The sequence below is a fragment of the Ochlerotatus camptorhynchus genome, unplaced genomic scaffold, assembly GCF_037179485.1.
Source record: "Ochlerotatus camptorhynchus isolate MF236.1 unplaced genomic scaffold, CSIRO-AGI_Acam_v1.1 ptg000290l, whole genome shotgun sequence".
NCBI classification, from domain to species: Eukaryota; Metazoa; Arthropoda; class Insecta; order Diptera; family Culicidae; genus Ochlerotatus; species Ochlerotatus camptorhynchus.
In genome coordinates, this window is record NW_027040779.1 from 1,891,699 (window position 1) to 1,900,924 (window position 9,226).

Consider the following 9,226-nt stretch of genomic DNA (forward strand, 5'->3'; position numbering starts at 1 on the left):
GAAATATTGTTGAATCAAATACCCTTCAATATGGATATTTTTGGAATCATGGTGACGTATAGAGAACGGAAATCGATGTCCAAGGCCATTTTGAAATCCAAGATGGCGGCTTCTGGTTATCCTAAAATCTGGAAAACATTATCAAATACCCTTGATACGTTTGGACCTGAGGACCATGATACGTTCGGACTTTCGGATAAAACTACCGAACGCTTTGACGATTCAACTCAGAGTGTTTATTATTAGGTTTTAGGTTTGGAGTCCGCTAGTGTAAATGAGTGAATGTTATATAAAGACAAGGAAAGTTCATATACAGCTTATGCTGCGTTTGCAAATTAGAGCCTCGCAGCCTGGCTTAAGTATGTGCTGTATTTACCGTGTGAATCGGTCATATTACGGATTCACAAGTCGAACTGTAATTCTGATGAAGTGGTATGCTGGTACGACACGTTTCTGCTGATGTAGTAAATTCGTGTACTGTATCAAGATTTGGGGATGTCTACTACACCTGGCCAGTTTCCACATCTCTGAATCTTCAAAGCGTTTTTGAGCCCAGTAGTGCACGATACTGAAATCTTGAATATCAGCATCTACCCGTTGTTGGTGCTGAAGACTCCTTAGCCTAATTTCTAAGGTGTTGCTTTTTGGAATCGTTGCAGAACTTTCGCCGAGCCTCGAAGACAAGTAACTATTGAGGCTAAACTTGCCCTGTGATGTAGATGGCACACCCTCATTTGCTGGTAGAGGTGATGGATCTTGATGCCATGTTTGTGATTTGTTGGTAAGCTTGTTGTACACTGCTAGCAAATAATCCAAGAATGGAGAATCAATGCTGTTCGTGCATCAACATTATATATCGACACACGAATGCACATCGCAGAGCCATCTACTTGCCAACCCACACATCAAATCCATTGCCGACCTCCCGAACATCGTTAGACCGACCGACTCCGACAACTTTTGGCTGACATTAACGGCCCTTCGGGAACGGCAAGATGGAGAAACCATTACTTCCGATCACCACTCAGCTATAAAAACTCGAGCCGTTGTGAGTGGTTCCTGGACGTCAACGATACAAAATGTAAACAGTGAAGTTCTATTGATAGTGAAACTAGAGTAAAAATTGTGTTACATAAAGAATAAATGAATTTATGGTGAATTAAGTGCAATTAAATAAAGTAGTTAGTAATTTGAGAAGAAGAAGAAGTGTTAGTGAATGCTTAATGCACTTACCTGCATCTGGAACCGGCACCTGAAAAGAAAACCAAGGTAAACCCGACTTTCCTGCACCCGTGAACTGCTGCATCACCTGCTGCTCGTCTTTGTGCTATCGACAAAGTGGTCCTTCGAGCCAGATTACCGTCGAACTCCGGTCATCCGCCTACCCTACTGGAGGTTTTTACCACGTGCCCAGCCAGGTTGAGGTTACCTGCTTCGCGTCGATTGGAAATTTACACAAGGCATAGCTTTGCCTTGGATCAGGTAATTAGCTTTCCAATCACCTTAAATCATCCCTTTTGATCTGCGCGGTCTGTGGTTTGCAGATCCTGTACACCCAATTGAATTGTTCCTACCACGATTTCCAGCGATCGGCGAATTAAATTGCTGAAGACGAGGCAGAAGAGCCTCTTAACCTCGTTCGGACTCATCAAGGCGTTCGTCGATGGCTACCAGGAGGAAACTGGTGCACGTGAAGTTGCCGTCCGACTGGAGCACCTCGTGGCCATCTGAAACGACTTCAACGCCATACAAGCCGAGCTTGAAACGCTGGATGAAGCAACCATCGAGGCTCACCTCAAAGAGCGCATCGAGTTCGAGACATCGTACTTCAGGGTCAAAGGGTTCCTGCTGGCTGTAAATAAAAACGAACCTACGTCGCCACGCACTTCTTCATCTTCTTCTTCTACCACGCAAAGCCCTCTGTCGTCGCATGTAAGGTTGCCCGACATAAAACTGCCAGTTTTCGCCGGAAATCTCGACCAATGGTTAAACTTCCACGACCTTTTCGTTTCGTTGGTACACTCGTCGCATGAACTGTCGAACATCCAGAAATTCTACTACCTTCGCTCGTCACTCTCTGGGGATGCTTTGAAGCTCGTGCAAACTATTGCCCTTAGCGCCAAAAACTACCAGGTTGCCTGGAATCTACTATTGGACCACTACCAGAATCCCGTACGCCTAAAGCAGTCATACGTCGACTCGCTTTTCGAATTTTCATCCGTCAGAAAGGAATCCGCTTCTGAGCTTCACTCGCTGGTCGAAAAGTTCGAAGCTAACGTGAAAGTCCTTCATCAGCTCGGGGAGCAAACGGAGTACTGGGACATTCTGCTGATCCGCATGTTGAGCACCCGTTTAGATCCCACTACCCGGAGGGATTGGGAAGAACACTCAACGCCGTATCGTTCCAGAATCTGACGACCTTTATTCAACGCCGAGTTTCGGTTCTGCAAACCATCGGAAAGACCACCGCGACTCCGTTACCAATCAACTTCTCCAAGAAACCGGTTCAACGAGTGGTTGCCAGTCACGGAACATGTCCAACCAACCAACGAAAGTGTGTTGCTTGCTCAGATCATCACCCTTTGTACCAATGCGGTGTATTTTCCAGAATCAATGTCGATGAGAAGGAAAAGGAAGTTCGTCGCCACCAATTGTGCCGTAACTGTCTGCGTAAGGGGCATATGGCTAAGGAATGTCCGTCATCAAGTACTTGCCGTAAATGCAGAGGTCACCATCACACTCAGCTTTGCCAAGGTTCTGCTGCAACTAGCTCGAAGGTCATCGAATCGCCTCAACCGAAGGAGAATTCAAGCCAACAATCAACCGAACAACCATCCGCTTCAGTATCAGCAACCCTCAACGAGCATGCCAGCTACGCTTCCGCTGGACGCGGACGCAAAAGCGTACTTCTCGCCACCGCTGTAGTCATCGTAGTCGACGATAATGGGACGGAACATGCTGCTAGAGCGCTGCTAGACTCAGGCAGTGAATGTTGCTTTGCCACAGAAACGTTTTCGCAACTTGTCAAGGTCCAACGTAAGCGGATCCACCTTCCTGTCGCCGGAATAGGACAGTCTTCAACGGAATCGCGCTTCAAGTTCCTCTCGAAAATCCACTCTCGTGTCTGTAACTATGCCACCACCGTTGAACTTCTCGTGCTGCCGAAGGTCGCAATCGATTTGCCCTCAGCTGCAGTCGACACGTCATCTTGGGAGATTCTGCCTGGCATTCAACTAGCTGATGCTGCTTTCTACCAAACCAGCCCAATCGATCTCATTCTAGGTGCGGAAATCTTCTTTGAATTGTTCAAAGTCTCGGGTAGAATCCAACTTGGTCCTGGTCTGCCAACGCTCATCAATTCCGTCTTCGGCTGGGTTGTCTCCGGGAAGAACACCCAGTGTCCTTCAACCACTCTGATCGTTGCCAACGTCGCTGCCGTTGCCGATTTGAACACCCTTATGGAGAAATTCTGGTCCATCGAAGAAGACAGCTCAAGCCCTAACTACTCGGTGGAGGAAACTGCGTGTGAAGAGCACTTTTGTCGAACGGTCTCTCGAACTCCCGAAGGTCGTTACATCGTTTCTCTGCCTCTGAAGGAAGACATCCTCTTTAACCTCGGCGACAATCGGCGCACTGCTATTTGTCGCTTTCGTCTCCTGCAAGGTCAGCTAGCTCGAAACGATGAACTCGGCAAACAGTACCAAGATTTCATGGACGAGTACCAGCAGCTAGGTAACATGGAACTTGTGCAGGATTACCAGCAAGCGCAATATCCTTCTTACCATCTTCCCCATCATGCCGTAGTACGAGAGGACAGCACCACCACGAAGGTACGCGTGGTCTTCGACGGGTCGTGCCGTACACCGAATGGACCATCCTTGAATGACGCACTCATGATCGGACCCATTGTACAGGAAGACCTCCGATCACTGACTATGCGATCCCGAATCCACCCGATCCTGCTCAACGCCGATGTCAAACAAATATATCGGCAGATTCTGACGGACCAACGAAGCAACAACCTGCAGCATATAGTATGGAGTCCATCATCAGAAACCCCTCTACAAACATATGAGCTAAAAACCGTTACTTACGGTACCGCCAGCGCTCCGTTTATTGCTACACGAGTGCTGCAGCAACTGGCTGATGACGAGCAAACCGACTTCCCCGAAGCTGCCAACGTTCTTCGTAAGGACTTCTACGTCGACGACCTGTTTTCCGGAGCGAACACAGTAGAAGAAGCAATCGCTCTACGAAAGCAGCTAGAATCTCTTCTCAAAAGAGGAGGTTTCGAACTACGAAAATGGGCATCAAACGAACCAGCGGTTGTAGAAGACGTCCCGACCGAGAACAGGGCTCTCGTCATCAGTTGACCTCGACAGGGATCAATGCATCAAAACACTAGGGCTGCACTGGGAGCCAGCCACCGACGTTCTTCGCTACAAGACTCAACTTTCTCCGAGCTCCACTACCGAAGCTCTGACGAAACGTGTCACACTCTCGCATATAGCACGCTTATTCGACCCACTAGGACTAGTTGGACCGGTCGTAACCACAGCGAAAATCTTCATGCAGGTCATTTGGACACTTATGGACGATGAAGGAAAGGCATGGAGCTGGGATAAAGAACTTCCATCAGCTTTCAAATCTCGTTGGGAATCGTACCAGTCGCAACTTCCTTGCCTCCACGAACTACGTGTTCAACGTTGCGTTCTATTTCCGTCACCAACGTCACTGCAGTTCCACATCTTCACCGACGCCTCCGATCACGCATACGGTGCGTGTGTCTACATTCGATCAACGAACGCTAATGGTTGCGTCAAGGTAGCGCTCCTGGCCTCCAAATCAAAGGTCGCCCCTCTCAAGAAGCAGAGCATTCCGCGACTCGAACTGTGCGGTGCACTCATTGGCTCTACGAGAAAGTAATGAAATCTCTTCAACTGACAGCGGACACATTTTTCTGGGTCAATTCCACTGTAGTCCTCTGCTGGCTGAAATCTTCTCCCTCTACATGGACAACAATCGTGGCGAACCGTGTATCCAAAATCCAGCTTGCTACCGAAAACTGCTCGTGGAATCACGTCGCCGGAATACAGAACAGCAGACAGCAGACAATCTCATCGAAAGCAGCCTCTGGTGGAACGGTCCCGACTGGCTACAACGTGAACCTACCGTATGGCCAATAGCAACCAAATCCAACCCTAATCAACCCGAAGAAGCTCTGCGAGAAACCAAGAAGTCGCTTTTTACTGCTGGTATAGCAGTTGAAGAACCGTCATTCATCGATGAGCACGTCGGAAAGTTCTCCAACTACGCACGCATGCTACGGATTACGGCATACTGTCTTCGGTTTCTGCAAAACTGTCGGCTTAAAACCACTCAGCGTCAAGCAAGTACCTTTCTCACCACGGAGGATCTCATCAAGGCGGAATCGACGCTAATCAAGCTAGTGCAGCAACAATGTTTTGGCAGCGAACGACAACAACTACTACAACGACAACCTGTACCAGCTAAATCTCGTCTTCGATGGTTTCATCCTTTTCTCGACAACAATCAAGTTCTTCGAATCGGTGGACGACTTAGCAACTCGCAACTTTCGTTCGACAATAAGCATCCCGTCATCCTACCATCGTCACACGCATTCTCATCGCTACTGGTTAGATCCTTTCATCTTCGACATCTTCACGCAGCGCCACAACTTCTTCGTCTCCGGTATTGAATCATAGGGGCCAGGGATCTCGTCAAGCGGATGGTCCATAGCTGCGTCGTTTGCTTCCGGAGCCGTCCTAAAATGATAGAGCAATTTATGGCAGAGTTACCTACTGCTCGTGTCACTGCAACCCGACCGTTTACCGTAACCGGCATCGACTACTGGGGGCCCATTCAAATCCAACCGCATCATCGACGAGCAGCACCGAGAAAGGCATACGTGGCAGTTTTCGTGTGCTTCTGTACAAAAGCAGTGCATCTAGAACTGGTGGCGACGATTCGTCTCCCGCCGAGGTCTCTGTTCCGAAATCTACAGCGACAATGGACGAAATTTCGTAGGAGCTGTCAACGAACTACGTCGCCTACTTCGCAGCCAGGATCACAAATTTGCAGTCGCCGAAGAATACACGAAAAACGGGATCAAATGGCACTTCAATCCGCCGAAAGCATCTCACTTTGGCGGACTGTGGGAAGCAGCAATAGCATCGGCACAGAAACACTTTTTCCGAGTATTGGGACCTCGCACTTTGGCCTTCGACGACACTGAAACCCTTCTCGCTCAAATCGAATGCTGCTTAAATTGCAGGCCAATCGTTCCAGTCAGCGACGATCCAAGCGATTTTGAGGCGCTCACACCCAGCCACTTTCTCACTGGTTCCGCCTTGAAAGCTGTGCCGGACTTCGATTATTCTTCAGTTCCGTACAATCGTCTTCGTCACTTTCAGTCAGTCTTGTAAGCGGTCACGGTAGTCGACACATTTTCTGTGATAATTGACTGCCTTTGCCTCCGACACTTGCAAAACAAGCTATCATAGTACAGTACCAAACTAAAATGTCGTATGACAGGCTCTGTCATACGACACCGTCGCCGAAGACCGTCACGAATGTATGTATTTTAGTTTTTTCTCATAATAAGAGCTGCTGATGGTGTGCTTGTGTGAATTCTGAAAATAGCAAGCAATGATGTCCTAGTAATAATATTTCTGATCAGAAATGGTTTGATTTACACCAAATTGAGGAATTACAACGAAATCACACATGTCATATGATAGCTCTTTTAGCTCGAATGTTATTCTACCGCTCGTGTTGTGTGAGAGAGACGACGGTAGAGCATGAGTGTTCGAATACAAACAGACTGTCGCGCACGACAACGGAGCGAGTGTAGTAAAAAACGTCAACTGTTTCAACCCCTGCTTTCAGTAGACTCAAAAAATCCTCCAAGATTTGTGGCAGAGATGGCACACTGAATATTTGACAACTCTCCAGCCACGAATGAAGTGGATAAATCCATCTACCACAATTGAAACTGGACGGCTGGTCATCATCAAGGACGAGAATTCTCCTCCCATGCGCTGGGGAACAGCTCGAATAGTCGAACTACACCCTGGAACGGATGTAATCGTTCGTGTCGTCACTCTCCAAACACCGCACGGAAAATTCACTCGACCGGTGTCCAAAATATGCTTGCTGCCGATCACATCATCACCATCGAATGAAACCACTCCATCTTCGTCGTAAAATTCATCACCATCCGAAGAATCTCCATTCAGCCATCAATAATCGAAGCCATCAGTCAACTCGAACTGAAGGGGCCAGAATGTTCGTGAATCAACATTATATATCGACACACGAATGCACATCGCAGAGCCATCTACTTGCCAACCCACACATCAAATCCATTGCCGACCTCCCGAACATCGTTAGACCGACCGACTCCGACAACTGTTGGCTGACATTAACGGCCCTTCGGGAACGGCAAGATGGATAAACCATTACTTCCGATCATCCCTCAGCTATAAAAGCTCGAGCCATCGTGAGTGTGCTCTCTTGGTTCCTGGACGTCAACGATACAAAATGTAAACAGTGAAGTTCTATTGATAGTGAAACTAGAGTAAAAATTGAATTACATAAAGAATAAATGAATTTATGGTGAATTAAGTACAATTAAATAAAGTAGTTAGTAATTTGAGAAGAAGAAGAAGTGTTAGTGAATGCTTATTGCACTGACCTGCATCTGGAACCGGCACCTGAAAAGAAAACCAAGGTAAACCCGACTTACCTGCACCCGTGAACTGCTGCATCACCTGCTGCTCGTCTTTGTGCTATCGACAAATGCTTTAATTTCATATCAACGCATGTTTGAATATTCACACATACTACTATGCGTTCTTTATGTGACCATGAGAATAAATTCGAACCATGACATGAAAACCGGGGATCCATCTACACCGCTGTCTGAAAAGCGTAATTACCGAACAGGGCTTTTTCGCGATGTTGCATGGATTCCAGGATCGCAGTTCGGAACATGTTCGATTCTAACGCAGATACTCTGCCAAATGCGGTCATCCAGAGGCCAAAAAAATCACTGAGTGTACACCTTTCTTTCTGTATCGCAACCGTGCACTCATATAATGGTGCGAATGCTTCCACAAACGCCTCAATGAAATCCCAATAAGAGGTGAGATCTATAAAAATGAGATGAAATTTATCAACGATTGAAAAAGTTTGTAAAATATGTACTTTACTCAACGATAATTTATGTACTCACCCAGTTCGTTGTACTCCTGGCCAAGTTTATCGAAAAAATCTTTATTGTTAAGCACACTTCGTTTCATCATAAAATTCGAATTCCATCTTGTTGGAACTTTCCACCAGAAACCTCGAAAAAGTTCTTGTACTTGGCATTACGAAAAGACGTGACCAGCTTTGTAAGAGATTTGATTTTAACTTGATGACCCCTATCCTTGCACACATCTGAGACAACTAGTTGTGTGGTATGCGCTCCATAATGGATACATACGACTTGTTGTCCATGTATTATGCCATAAAGGTCACTCAGAATACTTTCCAATTTATCATCGTAGTCCTCCAAAAGTTCACCTTCATAGTCACATAGTTTTTCGTGGGATACCTTTTGGGTATCGTCGTCGACGCTGTTATCAGGCAAATGATCGATATCTTCCAGAGTATCTTTCTCCATTAAGTGCACCATTTCACCATATTGCGGCCATTGTCAACAGTTACACTATATATTTGAGCAATATCAACATCGAAATGGGCCAATATCTGATAGAGTTCCTCTTTCAAATTTACAGCTGTGTGACGTTCGTGCAACTCCACCATACCTAATAATATTTTTTTATTTACAAAAAAGTATGTAAAATGTTTTTATAACTTACCAAGTGTCAACTTTTTGTATTCTCCTTCTTCCGTTATCAGTTGAGCATTAATTCCCAAGACACTGCGGTACATTTTTGAAGCAGCATCAATTTTTAGTGATAGCATTTTTCCACTGACATTGCTCATGATTAGCATATCAACCGCAGAGACGACTATTTGTAAATACTCAATGAGATTTTTATCGTTAAAGGACACGTTCAAGGCATCACAGTAGGGTTGAATAAGATCTCTTATTCCTTCGAGATGAATAAACGAAAATGGGAGCCCATGTACAGAAACACACTTCATTACACCACCAAATAAGCGTTGCTTGGTCATTCGCACAGGAATCTTTGGA

At 46.2% G+C, this 9,226-nt stretch overlaps 1 pseudogene; it reads right to left on the bottom strand.

Moving 5' to 3' along the window:
• Positions 1-393: 393 nt before the first annotated feature.
• LOC135706759 (uncharacterized) lies at positions 394-8,105 on the bottom strand (annotated as a pseudogene).
• Between the last annotated feature and the right edge of the window lie 1,121 nt (positions 8,106-9,226).